At 44.7% G+C, this 17,592-nt stretch overlaps 1 pseudogene; it reads right to left on the bottom strand.

Moving 5' to 3' along the window:
* LOC141265248 (collagen alpha-6(VI) chain-like) overlaps positions 1–17,592 on the bottom strand; it is a 341,127-nt pseudogene that overhangs the window by 104,136 nt on the left and 219,399 nt on the right.

Below are 17,592 nucleotides of genomic sequence, written 5' to 3'. Positions count from 1 at the left end.
AATGAATTGATGCCTGAGTTTATATTATAAAGACTTCAGAGATTTTTACTATATTAAGTAAATGTTCTAAATATCAGTGCATAAACCAAACAGACTTTCTCTTTAACTTCTAACTGACATGTCAGATACCTGTCTAGTGCAGGGAACAGGCTTAGGCGCTGAGCCCATTCTATACATGATAGATGCTGGATGTTATAAAGCTGATACCCGCCTGCAATTGATAGCATTCAAGACAACTCTAATCCTGGCAGTTTATTTACAGTAGATCCAGTTGTCGACGATGACATCTTAGCAATTAGACAGAGGGCTGCCCTGTATCACCTCATCCACCAACTTGCAGTGCAATCACAGGGTGATGATAGGTTGTTATGGAGCCTAATGAAGAGCCTTAATCCTTTCACGACATATGACATACATGTATGTTATATGTCATGTCTCTGCCTTTGATGCGGGCTCGCACATTGAGCCTGCATCTTTCTCGGCAAAATATGTCTAATTTAATACTCTTAAATACAGTAAAAAGCTTACAAAAAATGTTCTGAAAAATATGAAAAAAATAGAAAAACCCCCACAAAAGTTGAAATTACCCTTACCCATATTAAAAATAAAACAATTTAATTAAAAAAAAAACAACAACACATATTTGATATCGCTGCATTTGTAAAAGGTCAGTATATGAACATATAAAGTAAATTAATCCGATTGGTAAAAGGCGTAATGAGAAAAAAATAAAAACACCACAAGTATGTTTTTTGGCTACCACAATATTGCAAAAAATGCAATAATAGGTGATCAAAACATGGTATCTACCCCGAAATGGTATCAGTAAAAACATCAGCTTAGCGCGCAAACAATTATTATTATTTCTTTTACAAATTTCCAGCACTTAAATAATTGAAAAAAAACTATATAAGGTTTGGTATCTGCATACTTGTACTGACCTGGATAATCATATTGCCAGGTCAGTTTTGCCATCTAGTGAATATGGTAAACAAAAAAACAGTTGTAGAATTGCCCATTTTTTTCAATTTCAACGTGCTTGAAATTTTCCAGTACACTATATGGTAGAATGAATGGTGTCATTCAAAAGTACAACTCGTCCCACAAAAAACAAGCCCTCATACGGCTATATTGATGGAAAAATAAAAAAGTTATGGCTCTTGGAAGAAGGGGAGGAAAAAACAAAAACGAAGAAACGGAAAATCGCCATGTCATCAAGAAGTTAAGAGGACTGTCCGGTCTTAAGCTTCAAGTTGGCAGTAACTTTATGTGACTGCAAACTTGTAAATCCTCACATTGCGTGCACTGTGTGCTGCGGCACCGGGGGGGGCTTGACTGCATTCATGCGGTCACATGCAGACTAGATTGTATTCTGCCTCATTCAATGCAAGTGTATTGAGTGAGGCTGGATACAGTCTAGTCACAATGTGGCCAGAAGTATGTAAATTGCATGCTTGTGGTCACATGACCGCTCTCTACCGGCGCCGACACCAGGAAATCCTCAGGGCACGCAATGTGAGGATTCACAAGTCTGCAGTCGCATAGAGTGACTGGAGACTTGTAGCTTAAGAGAGGACAATCCTTTTAAGTCTGCCATCTTAATACTTCTATAAAGCCTTGCCACAGTACAATACACTGCAATGAAGAATTATTGTGACATATTAAATCAGCAATCGCGCTCAGCTTCCACTTAGATATATAAGTCTTCCAGCTAAAAACAAGCACTTATGAGGCTATGATGACAGAAGAAAAAAATAAAAAGTTAAAAAGTTATGGCTCTTGAAAGTGTAGCGCCCCGAGGGTTCGGCCGCTACAGGGGTATTGCACCTCAACCAGAGGTGTGGTATTCCACTCCCGGGTAAGGATGGAGTATGGACTAGGGCTCAGTTAGCTGCACACATATACACTCCTCATTTCCGCGGGACAGCTCTACGGTGCTCCCATTAGTATGCAGGCACGACTGACTATGTCCCTGGCTGGAGTGGGGAGGGGGGGAACCCTAGTGATGTGGGAGCAGATAGGGTCTGGTTTCTGGGCATAGGAAGGAGCTCATTGGATGCAGGTCACCTGAGCTCAGACACGGAGGAGGAGGTATAAAAGGTGGGCACCATCTTAGAACAGTGTTCAGTCTGTGAGGAGAAAGTGAGCGTGGAGGAGAAGGGGAGCAGAGGCTCCGCTGGAGTTCTGCTCCAGAGCCAGGCCTAGGGACACGGGCAGGGCGAGAGGGAGAGAAAAGAGAAAGGAACGGAACAGAGAAGGAAAAGGAACAGAACAGAAAGAGAAAGGAACAGAATAGAAAGGCCCAGGAACACGAAGGCAGAAGGGACCCTAAGGACCCAGGAGATTATGGGTGACGGGTCAGGCAAGGAAAGGGTACCGGATCCCAAGTTGGTGGAGGCAAATAATCCTCAGCCAAGAACCGGAGGTCGTGATCATTTATTGGTGCGACCCCTCGCTAAACCTACTAGGAAGGCACCACAAAGGACCAGGGAAGCTGGCGCCAAATTCTCCCAGAGAAGGCCTAAGGCAGCAGGACAGAAGTTTGGTCACTGGTGGGGCACGGCCAGAGGAAGGATAGAAGGGAGTTCTGTGCCATGCTCCTGAATTGCCAGGGGGTTGACCGAGCCCCTCACCTGGTGGACGCAGCACGGCTTGGGCAGTCACTACCTGTACAGAAGTGGCTTGGAGTATACGAACTGTGAGTAAAAGACCCTGGACTGCAACACGTTGTCTTTGTGTTTCTTACCTCGCCAGCACTAACGGTACTGGGACTCCCTGCACCACCATCCCCACCATCTACGCTCACTGCCCTGAGGCTACACTCCTCCCGTGGGGAGTCGTACTATTCCCTGCTGCACCCACAACACCAGCCTCAGCGGTCTGCCCTGCAGCGGCGGTTCGCTCTGACCGCAATCCACGGGTGGCGTAGTCGGACATTGCAAAACATATAGAAAACTGCCACTGGTCTGACCACCCTGAGCCACGGGATCGGGTTGCCACTACTACCCCCATCAGCACCATACACTAGAAGGCCCAGGTCCGAGTACCCCACGGCCCAGGGGGCGAGTCAAAAGGATGGAGTAAAAAACAAACAAAATGAATAAAATGAAAAAGATGAAATAATTTACTTGTCTTTATGTCAGACAGATTGAACAATCTCACCTTTATTCCTTTTCTCCCAGGAGCTCCAACTGCATTTTTACCACTTTCTCCCTAATCAAATATATAAAATAAGATTGGAGGCATTATACGCTGAATAACAATAGCTCTCTTTAAAACAATTCAACGCTATACTGACTGCGAAGGGGGACGGAGACTGACCTAAGTTATAGAACACATGGCAGAAAGCTCATAATATATTTGGTATATAGCCGATATAACTGCTCATTGAACTACAAATCAATACATTTTCCTATTTACTTTAAGACGCTGGCTGCTTTCAGAAATACTTTGGAAATGTCATAAATTGATGTTTCAGACTGATGCAGTCAGGGGTAAATCACACGACTGCCCGTACAGTATCTTGGGAGCTGTGGACACGGCCTCTGCTGATTGTAGTGTTTCACACGGTTACTATGCGCAGCACACGCGGGGCGGTATTCAATGCTTGTCCTGCGGTAAGGTATGCCATTACACAGCAGTTTATGGCTTTTCTGAAACGCTTGCAGAAGGGGCTAACTAATATGAAGCCTGAAATTAAGAAACACCTATCTCTTTAGTCTACATAAAAAGAGAATTTTGGTTAAAGGTGTTGTCCAGCCTTAGGCTACTCTCTGTGACTGCAGATATGTGAATCCTCACATTGTGTGCACTGAGTGTTGTGAGGATTCTCCAGTGCCGACGGGTGCATGACCACAAGTATGTGATTTGCATACATGCAGTCACGTACTGAGTAGATGGGTGCTGCCTCGCTCAATGCAAGTGTATTGAGCGAGGCCGGAGCAGTCCAGTCTGAATGTGGCCGGCAGTACACTGTGTGCAGAATTATTAGGCAAGTTGTATTTTAGAGGATTATTTTTATTATTGATCAACAACTATGTTCTCAATCAACCCAAAAGACTCATAAATATCCAAGCTTAATATTTTTGGAAGTTGGAGTGGTTTTTTTTTTAGATTTGGCTATCTTAGGAGGATATCTGTTTGTGCAGGTAACTATTACTGTGCAGAATTATTAGGCAACGTAATAAAAAACAAATATAATCCCATCTCACTTGTTTATTTTCACCAATATCAGTGCACAAAATTTAGAAATAAACATTTCTGACATGCAAAAACAAAAACCAAAAAAATTAGTGATCAATATAGCCACCTTTTTTTATGATGACACTCAACTGCCTTCCATCCATAGATTCTGTCAGTTGCTTGATCTGTTTTCGATCAACATTGCGTGCTGCAGCCACCACAGCCTCCCAGACACTGTTCCGAGAGGGTGTACTGTTTTCCCTCCCTGTAGATCTCACATTTTATAATGGACCACAGGTTCTCTATGGGGTTCAGATCAGGTGGACAAGAGGGCCATGTCACTATTTTTTCTTCTTTTAGACCTTTACTGGCCAGCCACGCTGTGGAGTAGTTGGATGCATGTGATGAAGCATTGTCCTGCATGAAAATCATGTTTTTCTTGAACGATACCGACTTCTTCCTGTACCACTGCTTGAAGAAGTTGTCTTCCAGAAACTGGCAGTAGGTCTGGGATTTGAGCTTCACTCCATCCTCAACCCGAAAAGGTCCCACAAGTTTATCTTTGATGATACCTGCCCATACCAGTACCCCACCTCCACCTTGCTGGCATCTGAGTCGGAGTGGAGCTCTCTGCCCTTTACTGATCAAGCCTCTGGCCCATCCATCTGGCCCATCAAGAGTCACTCTCATTTCATCAGTCCATAAAACCTTTGAAAAATCAGTCATAAGATATTTCTTGGCCTATTATTGACGTTTTATCTTATGTTTCTTGTTCAAAGGTGGTCGTTTTTCAGCCTTCCTTACCTTGCCAATGTCCATGAGTATCGCACACCTTGTGCTTTTTGATACTCCAGTAACGTTACAGCTCTGAAATATGGCAAAACTGGTGGCGAATGGCATCTTGGCAGCTTCACGCTTGATTTTCCTCAATTCATGGGCAGATATTTTGCGCCTTTTTTCGCCAACACGCTTCTTGCGACCCTGTTGGCTATTTGCCATGAAACGCTTGATTGTTCGGTGATCACGCTTCAAAAGTCTGGAAATTTCCAGACTGCTGCATCCCTCTGCAAGACATCTCACAATTTTGGACTTTTCAGAGTCCGTCAAATCTCTCTTCTGACCCATTTTGCCAAAGGAAAGGAAGTTGCCTAATAATTAAGCACACCTTATATAGGGTGTTGATGTCATTAGTCAACACCCCTACTCATTTCAGAGATGCTCATCACCAGATTTACTTAATTGGTAGTTGGCTCTCAAGCCTATGCAGCTTGGAGTAGGACAACATGTATAAAAAGTATCATGTGATCAAAATTCTCATTTGCCTAATAATTCTGCACACAGTGTATATGTAATGAAGGTGTCTTGATGCAACAGAGGAGGCGCCAAGCGGAAACAACAATTCATTTCTTGGAATAACAATACGATATGGGAACAGAGATACTGATATTGACAAATCACTAAAGGACACTATTTACAGAGCATTTGACAAGCAATTATATAACATAGGTATATTGGTTAGTGTACATTAACGAACTCTGGAATCAGTTTAGCATCTACAGTCCAACTTAGTTATAATGGGGGGGGGGGGTCAGTATTTGGCGGGAACAGTCTCTTGAAGTTTCTGCAGCTTTCTGGACCTTGATGAGGGCCGCTGATCCATCTCATTAGCCTTCTCTTCAGAGCTTGGCCATTGATGAGCATCTCCTTGGTCCATATCGGTTGAAACTTGTCCTAGACTGTTGACCAGCATTGTCTGGGTCGGGGACCTTGACCAGCGTAGTTCAGGTCTTTGGTACTTGACCCTCGATGAGCGCAGTCTGGACCTTGACTGGCGAAGCTCTGGTCTTCGGTGCTTGAGCGTCTTATAGATCTGGGCCTGACTGATACCTGTGGCTGCGGCCTACTACCGCAGCTGCTGGAGCTGCAGCGATGGCATCTATCACCTCTCTTGGTGCCAAATTTCCTCCTGTTTTGGCCTTTTATATCAAAGACTGGTTTTGACATGGTCACCTGATCCGGTGTACTGCCTAATTTTGTCCCTCTGCAACTCTTATCCTTGGGAATAGTTCCGCAGGGCTTTGTTCAAGTTTGGAGGCTGCCTAGCTTTGCAACACTTTGTCTCCTATGTTCCGTTCTCCTGCATATGCATATTGCATGCCTGCGGTCACGTGACTGCTGTTTCCCGCACTGGCACTGAAGTATCCTCTCAGTGAGCAATGCTTGAAATGTGAGGATTCATAAGTCTGCAGTCACATAGCGTGACTGCAGACTTGCAGCCTAAGGCAACCCCTTTAATTTACAAAATAGTATTAAATATTATTAGTATTAGTATTGTCCAGTACTTTATATTACCCCCCAATGTATCCCCCCAGGGCCCCTAAGGATTTTTGTAATTAACTTACGTTGCAGATACTGCCTGTGAGCGGCGCTATCACTGGCCTCTCACAGGCATCACGTGACCCCCGGCTGCAGCCGGCTCTGACATACGCTGACGTCACGACAAGTGCTGGTAGCAGCCGGGTGTCTCTGTCTTCTGCATTCCACGGTGGATGCCAGGCTGTGGGCGAGGTCACCCCCCGCATTACACCTGGCATCCACCGCGTGCTCTGCCTCTACCCATCCATTGGGAAAGCGCGTGGTAGATGCTGGGTGTGACGCGGGGGGTAACCCCGCCCACAACCCAGCAGCCACCGCGGGGACTCCAGCGCTGAGTCACGCCTCACTTGTCGTGACATCAGCGCGGGGTCACGTGATGCCTGTGAGCAGCCAGGGATAGCTCCGCTCACAGGCAGAAACAGCAACGTAAGGTATTTACAAAAATCCTTAGGGACCACGGGGGTGGGGGTGGGGGGTGGGGTGGGATATAAAGTACTGGGCAACTTCTTTAAACAAAGGAGTATTATTTACAGATTAGAGTGATTAGAGATGGTCAACTAGGGATTATCTTGCTTGATTAACCTCAGTTACTTTTCCTGCGGTCTGACTGTGATTCCTTCTTCTGAGCACAATTCCCTTTCTTTTATGTTTGGTAGTCTGGGAGGTTTTTCACTTAATCCGTTTAATTTTTGGTCCTCTGTATTTATCCTTGTCTATCCTGTGTGAATGTGTTTAGTTTCTTACCCTGAGTTCTCGTGTCTCCCTGCACGCTCTCCTTTCCCTTTGTAGGATTTGTGTTGTGGCCTCCCCTCTGGTTCCTCAGGAAGAACGAGAGATCCCTCAATGGCCTTTTAGGGAGCCAGGTCCAAGGAGGTGTTTTTTAGTTGCATGGTTAGGGACTTTCCTATTCTGTACATGGACCAATTGGATGCAGGTACAGTGTCTCTTTTGTAAGTCCTTTCCTTCAACCGTTACCCATGTGAGTGTGTGAACACATTCATAACACTTAGGACAGGACCATTTTTTTTAAACACATCCAATTGTGGAACTTTTATTATTCAAAAATCTATTGATTAAAATTAACTTTGTTAATGGGAAAACCTCTTTGAAAGCAACTGGGAACTGCTGGAGATCACCAGAGGAGTAAAGAATGCGGCCCTAGAAACTGTACATAATTGCAATGTGATTGGACCACTTCACCTTTCTGGCATCTGATTTTAGTTTACTATATTGAAAACATTTCATGTGTACATAAATATATATAAAATGTCTAACCATAAATCCTCTTCTCCCCTCATCCCCAGGGTTTCCTTTCTCACCAGAATCTCCCAGCTCTCCCTACAAAAGAACAGAAAAAAATATTTTTTATTTAAACATTGTATGTTATATACAAGGGAGCAGATTTATTATAACTGTTGTAAGGAGATGGAAATGGCATGTTCCCCCTTGAAGACACGTGAATCTGTAGTGCCATTGTCGGTTCCCCTGCATGGTGTCTCTTTCTCCCTCCATGCAGGGATGCCAGCTTACTCACCACCCTGGTCCTCAGCGCTGCACACGACGTGCTCCTGCCTCCTGTCACTTTCTGGGATTTCACGCCACACTATGTCTCTGCGGTGTGCCTAGTGTTCTTAAAGGGGCAGCACGTGCACACATGGTAAATGCCTCCAGCTCACAGCTTACCTGCCTGCTATCCAAAGACCTATGTGTCTGAATCTGTCCCAGTGGCCGTCCTGTCAGCACATTGTGAATCTGTCCCAGTGGCCGTCTTGTCTGCACAGAGTGAACCTGTCCCAGTTGTCATCCTGTCTGCACAGTCTGAACTTGTCCCAAGTGGCTGTCCTGCCATGTTGAGAATCTGAAGTAATGTCTCTACCCTTTGAAGTCAGCAGCTACTGCCAGACGTCGCCCTGGAGTGGCACCTGGCAGCCACCTGCCGCACAAGCCTGACCTCACCACTAGAGGCTCCAGTGAAAACCAAGGTAGCTGCTTAGTCATGCCCCTCCAGGGTAATATAATATAATCCCTTCCCAGTTATCGCTGAGTAAGAAGTTTATTTTTGACTGGTGTTCTCCCTCATTGAACCATTTAACACCTGTTCTTGGCAAACCAAAGTCATCAGTTACATGTGTCCTGCAAGGGTTTAACACCCCCACTGCATAAATCCACACACCCAGCCATGACCCCCACCTTCATGTAACGTGCCAGGGCGCAAGAGATGAGTACCTCACCCACGGCTACCACCCCACGCCACGTTACACTGTCTTAAACTTACAAGGCTTGAAATCAAACCAGGCAGGCTGAACATTTGCCTACTTTATCACAATGGTGCTATAATAGATTTGGTGCATTTTGCTAGACATGTTAGACACTTTTCTTTTTAATGTCTCCTCTTTAGACCAATAATTTTCACCGAAAATTTGGTGCCTTCTTGAAATTGTGGTACAACTTGCATGACGTGTTAGATACTTTAATAAATATCAGCGCGGTAGAATTTTTAATTATATTTGGTTATAAAAGATATAAGAGAAGATAAACGTATTTACACTGTCAGTCTGCAGGACTTTGCATGTACCTAAACAGTTTTGTAGAAATTCTGCAGAACAGAAGTGTTAGTTTACCGCTGATTTTGTATTTTTGGATAGAGACCGACTGTGGGATAGGAACTAACGATTGTTGTGTCCTACCACAGACAGAGCAAGTGTGAACTCCTGCTGCAACAAGTTGTCTCGCAATCAGACACATGATTGTTACAATGAGAGGCTGATCACACAGAGAAGATTTGTTTTTCTAAATCATTTTCTGTTTTAATTGCACTATAAAGCAAATCAGGATTAAATGAGGAGCTACATGGAAGATTTTTTGGCATTGTTTTAATTGTTTTGCCTATTTTATGTGCTTATTTTTTAAAGTAGTACATGATTAAACCTCCCCCCAAAAACATAACTTTTCTGCGTTTCATAGTATATGTTATACAAGCATATACAAGTGTTAATGCAATTGTCTAAGCAAAGGGCCATTCACATCAATGGTAGTTTGCTTAACATTTCTGTCCAAAATTTTATATGATGTGGGGAAAATGGAATTCATCAGCTCTTCAATTTTGGATATCAATAAAGAAACAAGATTATAGTCCCAATGGTGTGTTCAACTGACACGTTTGCATGGTATGCCAAAACATATTTTGGGCTAATTTCCTCAGAAAAACTAGTATCATAACTATCCATTTCTTAAAATAATTTAAAGCCAACCTTTTTCCCTCTTTTTCCTGGATTCCCAAGTTCTCCAACACTGCCAGGAGTACCAAATGAACCCTGTGTAAAAAAGAATACAAGTAATAAGTCATATTTCTCTTATTTCTTATATTCATAATGAACAGAAAATAAGTTAGACTGCATTCATTCTGAATATAATTTTGATCTTGTACCGGAATGCCAGCAAGTCCAATTATTCCTGCATCTCCTTTGGTGCCTGGGATTCCTGGCTCTCCCTAGAGAAAAAATAAGATTCTTTAGCATTAGAAATTAAATTATTAAAAATATAGGTTTACATAGGAAGTCTATAAAATTTTCAGGAGAAAAGTTGGAAAGTTTGAGTGTTAAAGTGTTTTGTATATAAAAATGTTAACTTTCTCGGTCCAGCACCATACACAACGTTGGGATGACCATGTGCAATGATAAACATGATGAAGGTCACTTTCACATACTGTAGATTAGTCAGTGTTTGTAAGTCAAAATAAGGAAAGGATCCACAATACAGATGAGGTACAAATCTTTCTTATCTCTCCAGGTTCCACTCCTGGTTTTGCAGCAAAAATACTGATGAGAAATTTGTCTAAACAATGCAATGTGAAAGTGCCCTTAATCAGTTTTGATTAAAGCAGTGGGCAGAATTACAAGTTAGATTAATACTACTGCTATTAATATAATATATAAATATTAGTAACATTTTCAGCAATGTTGACTTTAGTCTTATTCCGACCCCAATGTTTGTTTTCTACAGACAGCACAAAGATCTTTTAAAGTCTATGGGGCTTTTTACATATATTTTTTTTGCTCAAATCGATGATTAGCATGAAAAAGCTGGACACGTCCTACACCGATTTGATTTCTGGCAAAACTCAAGCTTTTAAGTAAATGCCATTTGTGTGCTGCCTTTTTTTCCAGACGGGTTGGAAAACCCAATTTTCAGCCGTCTTCCATATGTTTTTTGCACATGCAAAAAGCAGATGATGCATGAATCGTTAAAAATTGACACACAAAACAAAAGCAGATGAAAAATGGACTCCTTTTTGCACACATTTGCAAAAAAAAATCTTTGGTGGATACAGGGTTCTTTTCTCCAAAGGGATACCCATATTACTATAATCATATAAACTGGAGATTAAAAAAAACCTATGCAACAAATTTGTTAAATGTGTAGCGTGACTCTGAACCAAAGTTTGTCCTTGTACACTCTCTGTGGAATTATAAGAAGTCTAAGGTCAAAATCTAAAGTATTCAGAACATGGGAAATCAGACGGACAAAATGATGTTGGCTTTTCAGTGATAACTATTGACAAACGTTAGCTGCTGATCTACGTAACTACTAAATTATTGTTTTGCCCTTTTCTGGGGTAAAAGTCACAATTTAAGAAGTATTCATTTAAAGCTACTATATATAGATCTAGAATACTTTTATTAAATGTGGCATAATTTATTCAGATGTTCAACAGAACTGTATTTGTTGTTGTCACCTTGGTGATAGTATCTTGGATAACTTACAGAAGACGATACTTCAGAAATTACATTCTCTAAGTTAATCATTTTCTTTCAGAAGCAAGCCAGATGCATGGCTTTAACAAACAGTTTGTCTGTGTCTCGCTTCTCATTATGTAAGATGACTTCAAAGTAAATATAACCATATGCATTCGGGTGTGCGCTCGTATATTTACAACACCAATTGTGAAATTACTTTCATGTGAAAAGTAAGGAAATCCATAGCCCTACAAGTATTCTCTACACATAGGAACAAATAAAAGGCTTATTCTGTCTTCATGCGACAGTCTTTGCCAAAGGCCACGGCCCCACTATCAGTATTTGGTCAGTATTTTTTCTTAGGCGTGGGAGCCAAAACCAGGAGTGGGTGATAAATGCAGAATTGGTGACTTGTTTCTATTATACCTTTTCTCTGATTGTTCCTCACCTCGTTTTGGCTGCCAGTCCTGAGAAAAAATACTGACTGAATACTGACCAAATACTGATAGTGAGGCCATGGCCAAACTCTTACTATTTTCCCAAACATGTAATTATTTGTCCATATCATTGGGAACAGGAATGATTTCAGATTACCAGCTACCAGAGGATTAAAATATTGAAATGGTGCCCCTCCTCGCAGTGCAATATCAAATTGCAGTGAATTAACACAATTCCACCACTGTTTTTTTGAGGGGGTTTTGTGTTTCAGATATTCATTGCAAAGTAAAAATGACCTGTCAACCTGAAGCCAGTGGTGCTGATCTTTACGCATGTCCGGCTGCGATCTGGAGGTGAGCAATTTCATATGTGCAGTATTTGGACAATAAAGGAAGTTTTACCTAACTTGGCTGGGTCACTGTCTCACTAAATTCACTGGCGGAAACCCTGCTGCCGTACACTTTATACTACAAGATACAACCTGTTCTCACATTCCCTAATATCTCAGTGTGTTATTAGGTTGATTCCCAAGCAAAAGGTCACTTGTCCAAATTGAGGAGCAGCCATAAAGAAGATTTCCCAAGAAAAGAGAAACAGCTCATTGATAGTGATTAGTGTTGAGCGAGCATGTTCGACACTGCTCGGTACTCGCCCGAGCATCTCACTACTCGGGATATTCGGTGAGCACCGAGCATTTTCGGGTTACTCGGGCAGGAGCGCGGGTCTCCGCCCTGCAGGTTTGGCGCTCTTTACAGAGCCAATGAATATGCAGGGATTGCCAGCCAGTCACTGTAATGCCGCAGCCATGTTGGTTGTGGGCATTACAGTGATTGGCTGGCCGCACAGCGTCACCTCGAGTATTTAAAACCGGGCGCCGCCATCTTGGACACAGTCGCTCCGGATCAGACAGTGTAGGGAGAGTGCTGCTGAGCTAGGGAGAGATTTATACTGCGAAATAGGTAGTGTAGGGTCTCTAAAGCCTGCAAAATCAAACAAATAGTCCTTCTGAGGACTAATATCCATCCCAGATATCAGACAGGCAGGCAGGCTGTATAGGAGACGCAGTAATTATACCAACAAACACTGCATTACAGTCCTGTGTGCTGCTGCTGCTCAAATTGCTAGACTTAGCCCCAGGTCTCAGGGGCCAGGAAAAATCCTTTTTTTCATCTAAATCCTCTTTCTTTTTTCCTCAGTCAGACTGTACAAATACCCGTTTTATTAATCTTTTGGTATTCCCCCCCCCCCAAAAAAAAAAAATTGAGTGTGTCTGTGAGTGTTCAGACACAAATATATCTGTTTAAAAGAGTCTGGTTTCGGCCAGATAACTAGAACTGTGGTTTTGCAGTTCCACGGTTCAAATCTCTGCATTATCCACTTTTTTGCCTTTTTTCCATCAAAAAAACAGTTTGAGTGTCTCGCTGACTGTTCAGACACAAATATATCTGTTTTAAAGATTCTGGTGTAGGCCAGATAACTAGAACTGTGGTTTTCCTCTTCCACGGTTCAAATCAGGGTGTAATCCACCTTTTTGCCTTTTTTCCATAAAAGAAAACATTTTGAGTGTCTCGCTGACTGTTCAGACACAAATATATCTGTTTAAAAGATTCTGGTGTAGGCCAGAGAACTAGAACTGTGGTTTTCCTCTTCCACGGTTCAAATCTGGGTGTTATCCACCTTTTTGCAATTGATAGTGCGAGTGTAAGCTATTTTAATTAATTTACAATGGGCAAGGCGCGTGGCAAGGGACGTGGAACTGGACATTCTGGTGATGGTGCGTGCAGAGGACGGGGCCGTGGCCAAGGTGAAAATGTGCCACAACCAACAGCCACATCTTCTCGCTTCCAGTTCTTGACCGAATTACTAGGGAAGCACAAAACAACACCACTATTGCCAACTGATCAGTGTGAACAGGTTATTAATTGGATAGCAGATAACACTTCCAGTCAACTGGGCACCACCACCTCCGGTCTGTCTTCCACACGGTCAAGTCTTAGTAGCCGTGAGTCTCGACCGCATACTCCTCCTCACCCTGATGCTCCTTCCTCCCACCATGCCGAGTGTCGTCAGACAGCAACTGATCCCTGAGTTGGACACTCTGAAGAGCTGTTCACTGGTCCAATTCCATATTTGGGCCCCTCGCTTGCTCCGCTTGAAGTGGTGGAAGAGGAGATCCCATGTAGCGATGGCCAAATATTTGAACAGCCACGGCCACAGGAAGGCGACGCTACCAATTTGTCACGAGGTGGACGATGACGAGACACAATTGCCACGAAGTGAGGAGGAGGACCGTGGTGCGGAAGTGGAAGAGGAGGAGGTGGTGGATGATCTAGTAACTGACCCAAAGTGGCAGGAGGACACGCAGAGCGAGGCCAGCAGCACACAGGGGGAGGGAGGCAGAGTACCCCAACAGGCAGGAAGAAGCAGTGTGGTGGCCGCAGACAGAATGCGGGCAACCGTTCCCCGTAACACCAACACGAGGGACATTGCCAGTACAACCGGTAGGTCTTCCAGAGTCTGGAATTTTTTTAAAGGCTCTGCTGATAACCCCAAAAAGGCCATTTGTACCACCTGCCAGGCCAGCATCAGCAGGGGTGACAAAACTACCAACCTGACCACCACCAGCATGATCAGGCACATGTCAGCAAAGCACCTGACTTTGTGGGGTGAACCCCAGGGTCCACGACCAGTGTCAGCGGGTGTCACCACTGCTTCTTCCGCTGTTGTGCATGTAAGAGAACCCCCTGTTGTTCGTGCAAGGCAATCCCCTGTCCATACTGCATGCAAAGATGCCCCCTCCTCTCAGTCTTCACTTGCTATGGCAGTTTCTCAAACAACAGAATCAACGTCCACGCCCACGTCCCACCGCAGCGTTCAATTGTCCATATTCCAGACCTTTGAACGAAAGCGCAAGTTCGCAGCCAACGCCCCACAGGCCACAGTCCTAAATTCGCACATTTCACGACTGCTTGTGTTGGAAATGCTGCCTTTTAGGCTGGTGGAGACGGAATCCTTCCGCAACCTTATGGCGGTGGCCGTCCCTCGGTCCCCAGCCGACACTATTTTGCCCGGTGTGCCATCCCCGCACTACACAAGCACGTGTCCCAAAACATCTGCCGGGCCCTCAACAACGCAGTTGCTGGGAGAGTCCATCTGACAACGGACACGTGGACAAGTGCTTGTGGCCAGGGACGGTACATCTCCCTGATGGCACACTGGGTAAACATAGTGGAAGCCGGGACCCAGTCGGACCTTGGGACTGAACACATCCTCCCCACTCCGAGGATTGCGGGCCCTATGTCAGTCAGAGTTGCCCCCACAGTGTACAGCTCCTGCGCATCATCCTCCTCCTCCTCATGTTCAGCCTCCATCTCAGATATCACCACATCAGTTACAAGCTGGAAGCACTGCAGTACTGCCTCAGCCAAGCGGCAACAGGCTGTGCTGAAACTCATAAGCTTAGGTGATAAACCTCACACTGCTTGTGAGTTGTGGACAGCTGTGAAAGAGCAGGCAGATCTGTGGCTGAGACCGCTGAACCTACATCCAGGCATGGTCATGTGTGACAATGGCCGTAACCTGGTGGCGGCTCTGAGGCGAGGCGAGATCACACACGTACCATGCCAGGCTCATGTGCTTAACCTCGTGGTTCAGCGGTTTCTTAAATCGTACCCCAAGTTGCCAGAACTGCTCGTCAAAGTACGCCGCCTGTCAGCTCATTTTCGGAAGTCGGCTACAGCTTCCGCCGCCCTTGCTGTGTTGCAGCAGCGTTTGCAGCTTCCGGCACACCGACTGGTGTGTGATGTCCCCACACGTTGGAACTCTACCCTCCACATGTTGCATTTGTGAGCAGAAGAGAGCAGTTGTGGAGTACCAGCTGCAACAAGGCCGTCAATATTCAGGTCAGACTTCATACATAAGACCTCAGGAGTGGACCTGGATGTTTGACATATGTACCATCCTGACAAACTTTGAGGAGTCCACCAAGATGGTGAGTGGCGATGACGCCATCATTAGCGACAGCATCCCACTTGTCTGTCTTTTGCAACGCTCTCTGCAGAGAATTAAAGAGGAGGCATTGCAGCCAGAGTATGATGAGATGGATCAAGAAGCCGTAGCGATTACACACAGCCCAGCCTCATCTCATCCCAATGTGCATTGGGGGAAAATGAGGGAGAGGAGGAGGAGGAGGAAGAACAGGAGCTGGTATCATGCGCTGTAGACGGTAGTACCTGTACAACTGTCATACCGTCGGTTCAGCGTGGGTGGCCTGAGGACAGGGGGGAGGAGGAGGAGGAGAGCATGGTCAGTCGTCATCTTGGTGAGGACACGGAAGTCTTGCCTGTTACCAGTCTGGCATGCATGGCTGATTTTATGTTACCCTGCCTTAACCTTGACCCTCGCGTTGTCAAAATGTTGGGTGACAGTCATTACTGGTTGGTGACACTTTTAGACCCCCGCTACAAGGGGAACTTTCACTCTCTTATTCCTGAGGTGGAGAGGTCTACAAAAATGGGGCAGTACCAGAAGGCCCTTGCTGCAGAACTGTTAAAAAAAATTCTCATCTGAACACGCTAGCGGCAGAGGTCACAGTTCGTTGCCCAACCAAGGCGTACAGGCAAGAGAGATGCAACTCCAATCCAGCAGAGGCAGGGGAACACTGTCAACTTTCTGGGACAGTTTTCTAAGACCCGCCCAGCTTACAGGCCCTGAGGCGTGGGGTACTCTCACAAGGAGTGGAAAGTTTCAAAAGATGGTGAGGGAGTACCTTGCCGACCGTACCAGCATCCTCTGTGATTCCTCTGTGCCTTTTAATTATTGGGTATCCAAGCTGGACACTTGGAATGTACTCGCTCTGTACGCCTTGGAGGTCCTGGCCTGCCCTGCCGCTAGCGTGTTATCGGAGCGTGTTTTTAGTGCCGCTGGAGGAATTATAACTGATAAGCGCACTCGCCTGTCAACTGACAATGCTGACAAGCTGACCCTTATCAAAATGAACAAGGGCTGGATTGGGCCAGACTTCTCATCACCACCAAATGACAGCAGAGTAACATAAAGTCAAATCCACTGTGTTATTTCGGAAGGTGTATTCCCATGCACCGTTTCACACCCACACATGGGTATACTCTTCCTCATTTCGGCTGTTTTTTACTCTTCTCCTTATCCTCAGCCTCCACCACCACTATACCACCAGGGTCACCATGGTCCGTGTTGCCAGCATTGCAAGTTCCTCCGTCCTAATTTTTCGCAGCTTTTGCTTGGAAGGGATAGGCAAAGACTATGGGAGACCCACTCCCCAATAATAGGAATAATGTTTTTAATATGCTGTACTGCATGGCTCTTGTAAGGGGCATTGCAAATTCCTCCATCCTAATTTTTGGCAGCTTTTGCTTGGAAGGCATAGGCAAAGACTATGGGAGACCCACTCCCCAATAATGGGAATAATGTTTTTAATATGCTGTACTACATGGCTCTTGTAAGGGGCATTGCAAGTTCCTCCGCCCTAATTTTTGGCAGCTTTTGCTTGGAAGGCATAGGCAAAGACTATGGGAGACACACTCCCCAATAATGGGAATAATGTTTTTAATATGCTGTACTGCATGGCTCTTGTAAGGGGCATTAAAATGTTCTTGTTAAGCTACTGTGACCTCCACGTCTCTTCCAAGGGTCATTGATATTGTCTTTTTATTCCACTGGGACGTCCACATCTCTTCCAAGAGGCATTGATATTGTCTTTTTATTCCACTGTGACCTCCACGTCTCTTCCAAGGGGCATTAAAATCATCTTGTTAAGCTACTGTGACCTCCACGTCTCTTCCAAGGGGCATTGATATTGTCTTTTTATTCCACTGTAACCTCC

Source organism: Phyllobates terribilis, unplaced genomic scaffold, assembly GCF_046119375.1.
Source record: "Phyllobates terribilis strain yellow unplaced genomic scaffold, ASM4611937v1 Scaffold_4__5_contigs__length_816908805, whole genome shotgun sequence".
Taxonomy (NCBI): domain Eukaryota; kingdom Metazoa; phylum Chordata; class Amphibia; order Anura; family Dendrobatidae; genus Phyllobates; species Phyllobates terribilis.
This window is presented reverse-complemented; position numbering and strand designations above follow the sequence as displayed.